This window comes from Stegostoma tigrinum, chromosome 15, assembly GCF_030684315.1.
Source record: "Stegostoma tigrinum isolate sSteTig4 chromosome 15, sSteTig4.hap1, whole genome shotgun sequence".
NCBI lineage: Eukaryota > Metazoa > Chordata > Chondrichthyes > Orectolobiformes > Stegostomatidae > Stegostoma > Stegostoma tigrinum.
The window spans coordinates 5314254-5331657 of NC_081368.1; positions in this window are offsets into that span (position 1 = coordinate 5314254).

Genomic DNA, 17404 nt, shown 5'->3' on the forward strand with positions numbered 1-17404 from the left:
TTGCCAAGGAGAATCATCACATCTCCTTTCGGGACAGGAGACTCTACAAAGGATGAAGGCGGAAGTAAATTCCTCTTTGGCCTCCTTGAGGATTGGGACATGTAAACACCAAATGACTGTGATGTACCGATTCTGCGTTAGGATGAGTTGAATGGTCATGAGGTGCTCACTTAATATATGGTTGGGGCTTGCTGAAATAATCAATTTGTACAGTTTTTCTGGTGAAACCATACCCATGGGGTCAATGTTTTTCCTCAGATCAACCCTTCCACATCCACCACATTGTTCGTTGAGATGACTTTCTGTCATGTGCCATCACTCACTCAGAGCAGAGATGTCAATGTTTGAGCTCATGGCTTCCCGCGCTATGACAGCGATACATTGTTCAGATTTGTCACCTGTGGCATTGCCCATGAGGCTCCTGATTACGCAGCTCCCAGCTCCACTTTGAGTGATGGAAGAGGCCTTTGTGTGGTTTCTTTTGATGCAGAGTGGCTGCTGCTCACTGACTATCAAAATATCCTGGTGGAGCAAGGTCTCTGTCCAACGTCAGAGATGGCTGAGATAGTTGGAGGACAAGTCCTGAGCCAGACAGAGATTAACACACAGCCTCCCACCCCTGTGTCCACAAATCCATCAACAAGTGTGAAAAGTTAATGGAATTTTTGGCAGCAAGATTAAGACCACCTGATCAGCTATGTCTATCTCTTCCCATCCTTCCCCTTGCCCACCAGGCCAATTATGCTCAAACCTTTGATATTATTTTATTGTTCACACTACTTCCTTTTTAAAAGCAACAATGGTTTTGCTTCCAACTTGTTTCTAAAGGGACAGATCTTGTTCTAACAACTGTTTGCACAAAAGATTTCTCTAACCCTCTATCATGATGATCTTTCTCTGCCAAATCACTGACTCATCAACTAATTGTTTTAACTGCTCCCATTTTACGGAACGAAAACCTTTTATGATGTCAACCCATCGATCAGAGCTCCTCTCTGTTCTCTGTAAAAAATACCTCTCATTTATATAGGCTCTGACCTCTTCCATGTTCATGCTGTTTTGTTCTAGCCTGTGGTCCCCACCAATCTCTCTCCCTGTAGCCTGCAGCCCTGCTGCCATGTTGGTCAGTGTTGAAGCAGAGAGGGTACTCTCTGTGACAATCTGTTGATACTCTTCATTTCAAACCTCACTTCTGCTCTCTTATTAAGGTCAACCCAATCTTTAGACAAGGACACCACTTTCAAAAAAAAACTTGAAAGAACGATGGATGCTGTAAATCAGGATAAAAAAACAGATGTTGCTGGAAAAGCTCAGTAGGTCTGGCAGCACCAGTGACGAAAAAAATCAGAGTTAATGTTTTGGGTCTGGTGACCCTTCTTCAGAATGGTTATTTCACACACACTTTCACAATCCTTGGTGCTGCGGGCATTTTTAAGAAACTCTGGTTCTTGACTGTCTCCGGTCAGAAGTGGTCTCTCCTCAAACAATTTTGATTTAAACAGCAGAAGTACATGCATGCTGCCTGCTTCTTCTGGGCATTTCATCAAGGGTTTTGGCTAAATTCAGACAACTATCACATGCAGGCAGCATAGTTTCGAAGACTGTAAGACATAGGAGCAGAAATAGGCCATTCAGCCCATTGAGTCTGCTCTGCCATTCAATGAGGCCACAGCTGATCTGATCATCCTCAACTTTCCAGATCTTTGATCCTCTTGCTGATTAAAAGCATCAGAATCTCAGCCTTGAATATATTTAATGACAGCCGTCTGCAGTAAAAAAAATTCACAAGTTCAATCATAGAATCCCTACAGTGTGGAAACAGGCCATTCAGCCCATCAAGTCCACACCATTCCTCCAATGAGCTTCCCACCCAAGACCCACCCCTTACCCTATACCTCTACCCCTGCATTTTCTTTGGCTAACACACCTAGCTTACACACCCCTGGACACTATGGACAATTTAGCATGGCCGATCCACCCAACCTGCTCATCTTTGGATTGTGGGAGGAAACCAGAGCACCCAGTGGAAACCCACACAGATAAGGAGAGAATGTGCAAACTCCACACAGGCAGTTGCTTGAGACTGGAATTGAATCTGGGTCCCAGGGATTGAGATGCAACAGAGCTGACTACCGACCCACCATGCCGACCCCTGAGAGAAGAAATTCCTCCTCATTTCTGCTTGAACTTTCTGACTCTTGATTCTCAAATGACCCCGTCTAGTTCCAGACTCTCCCACAAGGGAAAACAACTTCTCTGTATCTATGCTGTCAAGTCCTTTAATAATCTTACACCTTTCAGCCCAATGGCCTCTCATTGTTTGAAAGTATGTGGCTAATTGATTAAACCTCTCCTCATAAGACCAATACCACTTTGGTCACAGCATTCATTTAAGAGCAAACTTTGCTATCAGTCCAAGCAGCCCACTTTTAATTTCAATTCTTATTACTCAGACAAACATGGAAGAAATATATGTTGACACAGCTTTCTGATTCTGGGTTGTTCAGCTGAACTGTTAAACACAAGAGTATTTCTCAGGTTAACACTCAAATAAAATCGGGCACCGAAAGGATTTTTTACTTGTTGCAGGTCACAGCTTTTACAAGTGTCCTGCACGTGGCAGCCAAACTTGAGCTACCAACAGTGAGGCGTTATAGTCCTGGGAGAGGAGGGTGGTGGTCTGTGGGGCGGGGGCTACTCTCGGGCTCCGCGCTCAGACACAGTCAGCTGCAGTCAAGAGACCTCATTCTCAAGGTGTGCTGGGACATATCCAAGAGCTCCCAGCTCTCCCTCACCGGTGACATACAACAGCATGGACTGCAACAGCTCGAAAAGGTGACTCAGCAGCAACTGCTGAAGGGTAACGGGCGTCAGGAAATAAATGCCCAAAATCCCAAAGGGAAGTAAAAATTAATTGAAGTCAGGTCGTTGACATGGTTATGTAATTCGCTCAGTGAAAGGAAGCAAGTAATACTAGTGTGAACAGTAAAAAGTGATGTCTGTAAGGTCAAGGGTTGAACCCTCAATAAGATTTCTAACTACAGTGGGTGATGGGGCTAAAAGTCACTACTGAAACTTGCTGACAACATGGCGAAATGCAGCCTGCGAGCAGTGTAGGTGTAATTACAGAATTATTAAGAATAAGCAATAGACTAATTAAATGTGCAAAACACTGTCTCTAATGTGGGTGAATGTGAGCTCATTTCCCAGCAACTGAAAATGTAGAGAGCAGGAATTTTTTTTTCAAAATCGCAAGACACTGGAAATGAGGAGATCTAAGAAGAGGTGGTCATGAAGCACACATAAGTTATATACAAGTGCCACAGAAGCTATCAGTTCGGGGAGTGGACTGCTCGCCTTTAGATCTGAGCAGATGAGAATCAAAACAGCCTGAAGCCATACTTCGATGATACAAAATATTGGTTAGAGCTGGAGTTATTGTGAGCAACTACATAAAAACAAATACTTTCAACCCTGAGTTCTGAAGAAGATTCACATATGGCTCAAAATGTTAACTTTTGTTTTTCTCTCCACAGGTACTGCAAGACCTTCTGAGTTTCTCCAGCAATTTCTGTTTTCATCATTGTTGCTGTGAATAAATCCGAACACCAAGCCATTTGGAGGATGTAAGAACCAAAAGAGCTGCGTTCTGCAGTTCTGAGGAAGGGGCACTCGACCTGAGATGTTAGCTCTGATTTCTCTCCACAGATACTGCCAGACCTGCCGAGCTTTTCCAGCAACTTCTGCATCTGAAAGGATGTACTCACTTTGGAGGGAATGCAGAATAGGTTTGTTGAGAATGATAACTGAACTCCAAGAGGTAAAATACAAGAAATGTTAAAGTATCTGGAGATTTATCCCTGTAGACCCATGTTCTCCTACTTTTAGGATAAGGATTTCTTTCATTTTTGAAGGCTTCAATTGAACCTGCCTGCACCACACTCTCAAACAGAGCATTCCAGATCCAGAGATTTTGGGAACTGCAGATGCTGGAGAATCTGAGATCAAAACCCCTGGCTGGGTCATCAATTTTTATTTCTTTTGTGAGTTAACTTAAATCTGTGAGCTGTCTGGTTTCTGATCTTGAGCCAATTGGAAGTTTTTCTCTATCCCCGAGTTTTGTCCCATCATGACCATGAGTATCTTTATCGGATTTCCTTTGATCCTTCTCTTCTCCAACGATAGAGAGCCCCACACCCTGGTGAGAAGCTTAAAAGCATTAGATCATAAGAAATAGGAGCAGGAATAGGCCACTCAGCCCCTTAACTCTGCTCCACCATTCAATAGAACAATGGCTGATCTGATAATCCTCACGTTCACTGTGCTGCCCCTTCCACGTAACCACTCATTTTCCTACCTTTTTTTCAATCAGATATGGGGCATGGGTGTCACTGGCTGGGCTAGTATTTATCACCTGTCCCTAGTTGCCCCTTGAGAAGGTAGTGGTGAGCTGCCTTCTTGAATCGCTGCAGTCTGTGTACTGTAGGTAGACCTGCAATGCCCTTAGTGAGGGAATTCCATGATTTTGACCCAGTGAAAATAAAGGAATGGTGATATATTTCCAAGTTGGAATGTTGAGCGGCTCATGAGGGAGCTTGTGGGGGTGGTGTTCTCATATTTGTAGCCCTTATCTTTCTAGGTGGAAGTCAGCATGGGTTTGGGAGGGTCTGTCTAAGGTTTTTTGGCAAATGTTGTCAAACGTACTTGCTGCTGCTTCCTGAGCATTAGTGATGGAGGGTGTGGATATTGGAGTTGAGTTGGAGTGACGCAAAGTCGGGTGGGGATGGTGTGCGGGGACGGTAGAAAAGAATGGTCCCTGTCACTGAATGGGGCTTGAATGGGACTTTGCAGGTGATGATGTTTCCCTGATTTTTCTGATCAAGAATCTATCTGAGCCATACATACGCACAAGATATTTACCCTCACAGCCCTCAGTGACAAGGAGTTCCAAAGACCCACAACCCTCCGAAAGAAGACATTCCTTGTCATCTCGGTCTTAAGTTGGCACCCCCTTCATTCTGAGACTAGCCCCTCTGATCCTAGATTCTCCCATGAGAGCCCCTTTCAGCATTTACCGTGTCTAGGACCTTACGAATCCTATATGTTTCCATGAGATCACCTCTCATTCTTCGAAACTGCAATGAGTAGAATCCCAACCTGTTTAGTCTTTGTTCATAAGGCAGTCTGTCCCTGCAGGGAGGCCAAGGCTGTTAGGCTGTGGGGAAGGACAGAATTGGGTGGGTGTTACTGATAGTCTGGGAGGCCTGGGGTAGGCACAGGAAATCTATGAAGGGTGTACCCTCCATCCACCTCCGTCCCTGAGCACTGAAATCTGCAGGTCCGCACACATAAAGCCTGGCTTTGCCTTGCAATGGGTTAGTTCCCAGCAGCAGTGGGAATGGATTTAAATGGCCATTAATTAGCTTGACGGCCTCAATTTTCCATGGGTGGGTGGCATATCAGGAATGTATGTATGTGTTACTGCGTGTGTGTGTGTGTGTGTTTGTTTGTGTGTGTGCGTATGTGTTGATTGATTTATTGACGTCACATGTACTGAAATACAGTGAAAAGTGTTGTTGTGTGTGCTGTACAGGCAGATCATACCATATTACATGCATCAGGGTAGCAGAACAGAGCACAGGATAGAGTGTTACAGTAGCAGAGAAGGTACAGAGAGTGAGAGATCAGTGCTAACATTTGAGAGGTCTGTTCAAAGTCTGACAACTGCAAGGAAGAAGCTGTTCTTGAATCTGTTTGTTTGTGTATACAAGCTTTCATGTTTTCTGCCCAGCAGGAGGGAGCGGAAGAGAATATAACCAGAATGGGAGGGGTCCTTGATTACTGCTTTCCCAAGGCAGCAGGAAGTGTAGATGGAGTCAATGGATGAAAGGCTGGCTTGTGTGATAGTCTGGGCTGCATTCATAACTGTTTGTAGTTTCTTACAGTGGGATCATCTCTATATGTGTGTGTGTGTGTGTCTGTGTCGGTGTGTGTCTGTGTGTGTGTGTGTGTGTGTGTGTGTGGCTGTGTGTGTGTATTATAATGAGTGTTAACGTGCACGTCAGTGTGTGTAAGAGGACGGAGGTAGGAGGAAGGTAAGGACCCGGGATGGGTCTGTGCCATGGTGCTCGATCTTGTAGCTCCCCATCACAATCAGAGTCCTGCCTGTTAACACCAACTGTCCCCTCCACCCACCCAGGGCTGCTGCAAAATCCTGGTTCCCATGTCAGCTTCAAGCAAACACAAGTCATCTTCCCACAGGATTGTCCAGCTGGAAGCAGTTTTTCAAGGTCCTGATTCTTTCACCGTTATGACCAGAAAGTTGTTGGTTCTGCCATTGGCCATGGCTGATCACCCTGAATATGGAAGCCCTTCCTTTGGGCCTGGGGTGACTCATAAAAGGTCAGGGGGGCCACCCAGTGAGATGACCTCACTACCCCATGCAATGTTACGTATTGTCAAATATTATCTTATGTGTCTGGTTACAGATCAAACTAACACACAAAATATGAAAACACCAACTCAACGGCATTGCAGAAAACAGTCCCAATACTTCAGACATGATGGATTAAAAGCTCCCCCTGCTCCCCACTGAGCAATCCGCCTGCTCTTATCAGTGAACTATCTGCTACAACATATGTTCCTGACTGCTGCATAGCATTAACTTTGATGGGGGATTACAACTAACAGACTGCTTGAGAGCATTAACATCCCTGCAAAATGCAAAGGTCATGTTAGGCTATGTTTGGATAAGTCTGAATATGAAAGAAAGATAATCTTTAGTCAGTCACCGTGAACCTTTCTGATAGTTAAACAACCTGTTTCCTGTAATCGCGTGTTGGAATATTTTTGCGCAAATATGCCTTTTTATTATATTGAAACTGGTAATTTTAAAACATCCATTTGCACAGATACACCAGTGCACATACAGTGCACATAATTTAAGATATACACATTTGAATGTTTGAAATTCCCTGGACAATTGAAATGTCTTAATCTTCTGCAGCAGTATAGGGTACAAGTAACAGTTCTGTTCATTTCGGCTCACCTGAGAAAATTGATTCTTAATCCATTATCTTGCTAAGTGCAACAGTAAACAATACATCTGCAATGTAATCACATTTATGTTTGTTGAGAAACTATTGAGAACTGCTAATGATTTAGCATTAAAAATAAACTTGATGAGGTATCAACATATGAATAATGAGATGCATGGTACACAAGTGCCAGGCCTTCCTTCATACAGCACAGTGAAGCTATGATGTGAGTTTCTCCTGTAGCTTTTTCTTTTCAGGCATTTTCCCAGCCTCAGTCTTAAAATCTCATTCTCACGCTCACATTCTCACCCCCTTTCCCTATCTGTGTTACCTTCTCCAAATTTCTCATTGTTTCTCCAATTCTCACTTCTTATTCATACTGGATTTCCTTCAGCCCTCATGCCTCCACCTGCCTAGGGCCTGAATTGTAAAGTTCAAGGAATTGTTATGATGTATAAAAAAGCTATTCGGCTCATTGTGATCACACCAGCTCACCAAATAAGCATCATTTCGTACTGCCAAACTCTGGCTTTTTTCTCCATACTCTTGCATGGCATTTCTATCTAAATAATCATCCAATGCTCTCTCAAATGCCTCGATTCCACAATTCCAGGCAGTGCATTCCATACGCTAAAAACATTCTCAAATCACACGTGCTGCTTTTCTACACCAGTTTAAATCTGAGGCCTCTTGACCTTGTTCTTTTTATCAGCAGGAACAGCTTCTCCCTCTCTACGCTCATGATTTTGAAAATCTCTATCAAATCTTCTCACAAACTTCTCTCCAAAGAAAGTGGTCCCAACTTCCTGAGATTATCAGCATCACTGAAATTTCTCACTCCTGGAATCTTTCTTGTAAATCACATTGCACTCTCTCCAATGCATTTCACATCTTTCCTATAATGTGGAGCCCACAACTTTTACACAACAGCCCAACTGAGGTCTAACATGTGCCTTGTACAAGTTTGATATCACTTCCTTACAAAGGGTACCCTATGTCCCTGTTAATAAAGCCAGGACACTGTATGGTTTATCTTCTGCTCATCCCACCTTCCCTGGCATCTTTAATCATCTGTGCACATATATGCTCAGGTTCTTCTGCTCCTGCAAGCCCCTTCCCCTTAGAATTCTGTCCCCTATTTTATATTGTCTTTCAATCTTCTTCTGACCAAGGTGCATCACTACATCAAACCTCATCTGCCACTTATCCACCTATTCCACTAACCTGTCAATGTCCTTCTGGAATTCCATATTATCCTCCTCACTGTTTACAATTCCACATTCTGTGTCATCTACAATAAAGTGGGAAATTACTCGTCAAATATCTCCACCTTGTTTCTCCTTTTGGAGGGAGTTTCTGGCAGCTTTTCATCTTGTAAGATGATGGCTCTGTCACCTTGGAACTCAGCTCTGTGTTAGGAATTGCCTTGCTGGAACCCAGGAGCTTACATTCTTCTCTGGCAGTCTGTTTCACAAGTGCTGCTGAGGAAGATTGGTCTGCATTAAATGTCATGCCTGTGAACAAAATTTCCCATGAATGTTAGTTAACCTCACCTCTCATATGAGAGTAATTAGTTTTATTTAAGCTTAATGCTCTAATTTTAGATTTATGAAAGCCACTCTCAAAATAATTGTGAAATTCTATTATATTACGATCATATTATGATCAGTCTTTCCAAAAAATTCCCTTTTGATGAGGTTCCTAATGAACCCTATCTTGTTACACAAGATGAGATTTAAATTAACATCTGCTTTGGCTGAGTCCACAGCATATTACTTTAGAATAAAGACAAAACACATGGAAACGCTCAGCAGATCTGGCAGCAACTGTGGAGAGAGAAACAGAGTTAACGTTTTGAGTCCAAACTACTCTTCTTCAAAACCGAAAGTTTTTTTCCTTTTTTTGATAGAGATGGGAGGCAAATAAGGGAGCAGACAGTGTACACATGAATATAGAACCATAGAATCCATAATGTGGAAACAGGCCCAACAAGTCCACAGCGACCCTCAGAGCATCCCATCCAGATCCATCACCCTATAGCCCACCTAATCTACACACCCCTGAACACTGCAGGCAATTTAGCACAGCTAATCCACCTAGGCAAACTCACATACACATGGGGAGAATGTGCAAACTCCACACAGACAGTCCCCCAAAGGTGGAACTGAACCTGGGTTCCTGGCGCTGTGAGGCAGCAGTGTTAACCACTGAGCCACCATACAATTTACATCCTTTTGTCTCTTTCACTTTAATTAACAACTCCTTTGTCTTTTGCACTGGACCTGTACATCATCTGCCTCCTCACAACTCCACAAAATTGTGAAAGATAGTAGGAACTGCCGATGCTGGAGAATCTGGGATAACAAGGTGTAGAGCTGGATGAACACAGCAGGCCAAGCAGCATCAGAGGAGCAGGAAGGCTTCCACACATTGTCGTTGCAACAATCTGGAGAAGGGATCTGATGAATAAAGTGAATGGGTGATAGATGGTGAGATTTATTTCTCCCTCCTGTTTATATCTTCAGTTCTTCCCAGGATATGGGCGTCATTGGCTGGGCCAATATTTATGACCTACCCTTAATTGCCCAAAGGACAGTTAAGTGTCAAACTCATTGCTATGAGCCTGGAGTCACATGGAGACCAGACATGGTAAGAATGGCAGATTTCCTGACCAGATGGATCTTTATGATAATGGATAGTAGCTACACGGTCACTATTAGGCTAATGTTTAATTCCAGATTTTTACTGAATTCAAAGTTCATCAATGTTGTGGTGGGTTTTGACCCCATTTTGACAGAACACTAGCCTGGGGTTCTGGTTTATTAGTTCAGCGACATTACCACTCTGCCAGCACTACCCCTCATTTGGAACTGTATGTGTGGGTGTCCAGTGAGGATAAGACTGGGGGCTTTTTACAATTGGCTAGTTCAGTGATACACTTGCAGAGACAGCTTCCTTAATCTAGACAGTCAAGAAATTGGGGTGAGACTAAGGAGATGAACACTTTGGACTGAGACAAAAAATATTTCTTCACTTGGTGGAATGTGAAGCCTTAGAATTCTTTCCTGAGAAGAGAAGTGTGGTTGCTCCACTGCTGAATATATTTAAGGCTGATATTGGTCGACTTCTAAGCAGTAAGTGAACTGGGAGTACAGGGAGAGAGAGAGTAGGGTCGTAGAATAATAGTAGAGAGACAATGTCAAAGTGGATGATCAGTCATGATGTCATGGAATCTCAAACAGGCTTGAGGCTGAGATAGCAAGATTTTAATCAGTAAATGAATCAAGGGTTGGAGGGAAAATGGAGTGCACAATTATAGATCAAATATTATCCACTGAATGGCAGGCAGGCTTGACGGGCTGAATGGTCTAAATCTCCTTGTCCATTTTGTGGTCTTATGCAGGGGAGTGGCCTCCTTTAGCTCCTGTTTACACTGGCATTGACCACTGGTCATTTCCATAAGACTATCGTTACCATGTGTGGGAGTGGAGTTCAGGAGTCATGCTATAATTTATCCCCAGAATCAAAGATGCATGTATCATTCCATTCTATGTAAACAATTGAAATGGTGGTACTCAAAATACATGTGCACATTCTTGGCTCCTTACTTAAGATGACTTGTGCAGGTTGCTGCAACTTCCAGCAATGTTTTTCATGCTTCAAGCAATATCTGAGCATCTTAAGCCCACACACATGTTACAGTAAATCATAAACATCAGGGCAAGTGTCTCTGGCCCTGGCACTAAGACAAGGGAAACAGTTCTACCTCATCCCTTCACTGGCAAAGTGCAAACAAATGTCTCTTTATGGATTTTCTACTGTTTGGGAAATGCTCTTTGCACGCAGATACCATTCCTTCTGAAACATAGTCTCCAAAACATGGCATTTCAGTTTTTTCTCAGCTGACCTGACACTTTGGAACACAGCAGGGCTTTTCAACCCATCAAATCTGTTTTGCTAAAATGAATGTGCCTCCACTCAGTCTATGTGGAATCTTCAGGAGATGACAGCTTTATCAAGTTTATTTTTTTCCTCTCACAAAACAAAACTCAGTCAGCAAGTTTTATGTCAGTTGGGAGACAGACAGTACTGGCTCACCAAGTGACTTGCTGTCTAGAACACCAATTATATTTGCATTTAGAAATCAACTTTTGGTTTTGTAAGAGATGCAAAGACTCTTCAAAGCAGCATTACCAGACAGAACCTGACATTGAGCCAGGTAAGGAAATAATTAGGTCAAAATATTAACAGCCGGGTCAAATAAAACCACCAAATTGTTATTATGCAGAAGGAGGTGATTTGACCCATCGTGCCTGTATTAGCTCTCCATATGAGCATTACGATTTACTGCCACTTCCTTGCCTCTTCCCTCTACCTCTGCACTTTGATACTATTCAAGTAAACATCCACTACCCCATTGAATGCTTTAATTGAACCTGCCTCGATCACAGAGGTAAGGCTTTACCACACATTTCGAAGGGGAAATCATGGGCAGAGACATTTAGGGAAATCATTCCAGGGCTTAGACTCAAGGCAGCTGATACAATTGGAAAATTTAAGAGCGTGTTTATTCAATGGTTCATTTCTAAAGGCAGTGTTTAGACCAATCAGAATCAACGTGCCTGATTTAAAATGTAATCAAACATGGGCAATTATTTGTCACTCATCATTAACTGGTACATCTCATAACAGTGTCTATACCAATCAGAGTTCATTTGCTAACTAATCAGTGCTCTTCTTCTCAGACAGTAAAATCTGTGTTTTCCCTTTGATTGGTATTCTTGTGAAATGTCCTGATGACATCAAGATAAAAAAGAACTTCCACAAAATATCTTTTCTGAGTGCAAATCAAATGTATAAGCTAATGAAATATAAACACTTCTATTCTATGATGGATTTAAAAGAGAAGGAAAATAAAAGGAAACATGGCTCAAGCTGAATATAGAAGCTGGCCTATTTTAAAGATTTTAACTATTTTTCTGATATTGATTGTTATATTTCTGATCAGTGTAAAATTGACAATAAACATGGCTTGATATTTTAAGAAGCTAGCCTTGTGGCAAGCATAAGCATTGACTATTATCATATGAAAAAGAACATCACTGATGCTCTTCAGGGGAAGAAATCTGCCAACCTTACCTGGTCTGGTCTACATGTGCCCCACAGCGATGTGATTAACTCTTAACTGTCTCCTGGGCTACTGGGGATGGGCAATAAAAGGGTGGCACGGTGGCTTAGTGGTTAGCACTATTGCCCCACAGCACAATGGCACCATGTTTGATTCCACCCTCAGGCGACTGTCTGTGTGGAGTTTGCACACTCTCCCCTTGTCTCCGTGGGTTTCCTTTGGGTGCTCCGGTTTCCTCCCACAGTCCAAGTTAGGTTAATTGGCCATGCTGAATTGCCCGTAGTGTCTGGGGATGTGCAGGCTAGGTGGATTAGCCATGGGTAATGCAAGGTTACAGGGTTAGATAGGAGAATGGGTCTGGATGGGATGCTCTTTGGACGGTCAGTGTGGACTCGATGGGCTGCATGGTCTGCTTCCACACTGTCAGGAATCCATGATTCTAAATGCTGGCCTAGTCAGTGGTAACCAGATCCCTTTAAGAAATTAAAACAAAATTATTGTGCTCTGTGCGTATAACTGCCCTTGGAGAGTCAATACAATGGTTTTATCACCCTATCTCCAACTTAAAGACCTCTGTTTTGAGAATGGAATTACTGAATATATACACTGAAAGAGAGGAATTCAGGAGGCTGTTTGGCACTTGGAGACTGCTCCAGCACTCAATAAGGCCATGGAATATAGAACTTTACAGCACTGGAGAGCCCTGAGCCCATTACTTCTATGTTGACCATGACGCCATTCTAAACTAATCCCATCTGTCTACACATGATCAGCCTACCTCCACTCCACACCCGCTCATGTACCTCTCTAAATGCTTTTTATACAGTGCTGTCTTGTCTGCATTTGCAACCTCCACAGCAGTGCAATTCTCGCACTAATCACCTTCTGTGTAAAAACCTTTCGTCGCACAGCCCCTTTAAAAATTTCTCCTTCTCACCTTAAACACAAACCCCCTGTAGTTGACATCTTCACTCTTGGAAAAAGACTCTGACTATCCACCTATCCACGTGTCTCATAATTTTACACACTTTTGTCAGCTTACCCCTCAGCCTCTGACAGTCTAGTAAAAACAATCCAAGTTTGTCCAACTTCTCCTTATAGCTAATACACTCCAATGGCTTGTCAACTTTAATACTCAATGCCCCAAATGATAAAGGTTCGGGCCTGGTGAGGAAGCATGCTTTAACTCTAATTTCTCTTCACAAATGCTTCCAACCTGCTGAACTATTCCAGCAATTTCTGTGTTTGTACCACCAAGGTTTGTGTCATCTAAAAACTTACGAATCAGACCACCATCCAAATCAGTTACATATATTATAAACAACTGAGGTCCTAGCGCTGATCCCTGCGGAACACGACTGGTCACAGGCCTACAGTCAGAAAAACCCTCCACTGTAGCCCAATGGTATCAATGTGGACTTCACCAGCTTCAAAATCTCCCCTCCCCCCACTGCATCCCAAAACCAGCCCAGCTCATCCCCGCCTCCATAACCTGTTCTTCCTCTCACCCATCCCCTCCTCCCACCTCAAGTCACACCCCCATTTCCTACCTACTAACCTCATTCCGTCCCTTTGACCTGTCTGTCCTCCTCGACTGACCTATCCCCTCACTACCTCCCTACCTACACACACCTCTACTGGCTCCATCCCCACCTCTTTAAACTTGTCTGACTCCTCTCCACCTATCTTCTCCTCTATCCACCTTCAATTTGCCTCCCCCTCTCTCCCTATTTATTTCAGAACACCCCCTCCCCCATTTCTGATGAAGGGTCCAGGCCTGAAACGACATGCTTTTCTGCTCCTATTATGCTGCTCGGTCTGCTGTGTTCATCCAGCTCCACACTTTGTTATCTCGGATTTTCCAGCATCTGCAGTTCGTATTATCTCTCTCCACAATTACCCTCTGTCTTCACTGACCAAGCCTGTTTTGTTTCTAACTTACCGCTTCACAGTGGCACCCATGTGGCTTAATCTTCTGGACCTGCCTACTATGAGGAACCTTATCAAATGCTTCAGTAAAGTCCATGTAGACAACATCCACTGCCCTAGCCTCATCAATTATCCTTATCACTCCCTCAATAAAATCAATCACATTTGTGAGACAAGGCCTTCCTCACGCAAAGCCTTGATGACTTTCTCTAATAAGTCCATCCTCTTCTAAATGCAAGTAAATCCTGACCCGAAGAATCCTCTCCAATAATTTCCCTACCACTGATCCATAAAATGGCTTGCTGATCCATAATTTCCTGGATTATCTGGTTGCCCTCCTGAAACACAGGAACAACATTGGCTATTCTCCAATCTTCTGAGACCTTGTCTGTGGCTAAAGAGGTTACAAAGAACTCACTCAAGGCCTGAACAGTCTCGTCCATTGCCTCTTTCACTATTCTGGAATAAATCCCATCAGACCCTTGGGACTTACCTACCTTAATGTTTTTTGTTAAAGGCACTGATATCTCTTCCTTCTTATTACTGACATATTCCAGAATATCAACATATCCCTCCCTAATCTTACCATCATCCATGTCCTTCTCCTTGGTGATGTAATGTACTCATTAAGAATATCACCCACTTCCTCCGGCTCTATGCATAAGTTCCTTCCTTTGTCCTTGAATGGACCTACCCTTTCCTAATTACCCTCTTGGTCCTGATATGCATAAAAATTGCTTTGGGATTCTCCTTCATCCTACTTGTCAAGAACATTTCATTGCCCCTTCTAGCCTTGATAATTCCTTGTTTAAATTCTTTTCTGGATCTTTCATACACCTCAATGTCCTTGTTTGATTTCAGTTTCCCAAACCTTGTTTACACTTTTCGACTAAACTTCCAATACCTCTTAATTTAAAAAAAACAAATTATGGATCAGAGATAATGGGAACTGCAGATGCTGGAGAATCCAAGATAATAAAGTGTGAAGCTGGATGAACACAGCAGGCCAAGCAGCATCTCAGGAGCACAAAAGCTGATGTTTCGGGCCTAGACCCTTCATCAGAGAGGGGGTCAAGGCCCGAAATGTCAGCTTTTGTGCTCCTGAGACGCTGCTTGGCCTGCTGTGTTCATCCAGCTCCACACTTTGTTATCTTAAACAAAATATGTATGCTGGAAATCAGAAACAGAAATCACTGGAGAAACTCAGCAGGCCTGGCAGCATCTGAAGAGGGAAAAACCAAGTTAATATTTTGGTTCCAGTGACCCGTCATTGGAACTGAAGGAAGGTCACTGAACCTGAAACATTGATACTGATTTCCTTTCACAGATGCTGCCAGGCCTGCTGAGTTTTTCCAGCAATGTCTGTTTTTGTTTCGATATCTCTTGCCATCCATGGTTCCCAAATTTGCCATTCTTATCTTTCATCCTCACAGGAACATGCTGGGCCTGAACTCTGAACTACTGACCATTAAAAGACTTCCACATATCAGATGTGGATTTGCCCTCAAACAGGTGTCACCCGTCTAATTTCTCCTGTTCTGTCTATTATTATTATTATTAGCCTTCCCCAATTTCACCTGAGGGCCATTCTTTACCTTAGCCGTAACTATTTTAAAACTTACCTATCTTCTATCTCGAAGCTATGGTCTCAACTAAACCCATACCTTGTGAAATGTTTGATACTGAAAAAAAAAATCAGTCTCTTCCTTGAACACAATAAAGGAAACAGTCTCTACAGTGTTGACCACCCTTTGAGCGAAGGAACTTTCCTTATCCTAAATGGTCTATCCTCTAAACTGAGAGTGTGACTCCTCGGTCTAGACTCCACAACCAGGGGAAACATCCTCCTTGCATCTAGTCAGTATAGTGCTGCTAGAATTGTATACATTTATAGAAACATTGAAAACAAGACCATGAGGAGGCGATTTGGCCCTTCAAGCCTGCTCTGCCATTCTTCATGATCTTGGCTGATTGTCCAACTCAATAGCCTAATCCTGCTTTCTCCACATAACTTTTGATCTCATTTCCCCCAAGTGCTACATCTAGTCACCTCTTGAATAAATTCAAAGTTTGGCAACAACTACTTCTTGTGCTAATGAATTCCACTGGCTCACCACTGTTTGGGTGAAGAAAAGTCACCTCATCTCTATCCTATGTCCTCAGATTGTGACCCCTGGTTCTGGACACACCCACCATCAAGAACATCCTCCTTGCATCTACTCTGATCCCACCCCCTCACCCCGTCATTTATCTGAACTCCAGCAAAAATAATCCCAACTCAGTCAATCTCTCCTCATACCTCATGCCCACCATCCCCAGAATCAGTCTGGTAAACCTCCACTGCACTCCCTCGAGAGCAAGAGCATCCTTTCTCAGAAAGGGAGATCAAAATTGCACACAATATTCCAGGCGTGGTCTCCCCAAGGCCCTGTATAACTGTAACAAAACATCCCTGCTCCTGTACGCTTTCCACCCCACTTGATCACACCTTCCCTTGGCCGTCTGCTGACCACCCCACTTGGTGGTCTGTCTGGTGCCTTGCTCCATGCCCCAGTCAGTGCCCTTATCTGCCATTCCATTTTGTGGTTTTCCTTCTGACCCACTTACTAATCCCCTTCACCCCCCACCATGGTCATTGATCCGCAACCTCTCACTGCCTTTCTCTCTCTCTCTCTCACTTACAGGGTACGGTGATCAGCAAGGAAACAGAGCAGTGAACAGGAGAGAGCTAGTAAAGGATCAGGAACGGGATGGCCAGGGAAGGATTAAAACAGGGCTTACCCATGTTGGGACAAGGCTGCTAGCAAACTGCAATCCCCAGATTTGAGTTGACTTGATGTGAATGATTTGCAGAAACACATTTTTTAGTGTTGCACTTACATCAGCCTTCCCGCTCCTCTGATGCTGCGTGGCCTGCTGTGTTCATCAGGCTCTACACCTTGTTATCTCAGATTCTCCAGCATCTGCAGCTCCTACTGTCTCACTCATGAAAACACCTTCGCATCACTTATAACGTGTAGGTGGTCTGAGTCTCTGATGCTAACTGCAGCATTGCTGTCAATGACAATGCAGGCACTATGACTTCAAAGGTGCTGAGTGGCAGCAATACATTTCTCCCACATCGCAACAGGATTCCATTTATTGTGAAGCCTTGATACTATGGAAATGCAAGTTATTTTCTAAACATTTGTACCATTCTAACTGCCAAAGGACTAGTTTTTTCACATTTGCCTATTACTGCCAGCTTTGCACTTGTTATAGAGTCATACAGCACAGAAACAGACTCTTCAGTCCAACCAGTCCATGCCAA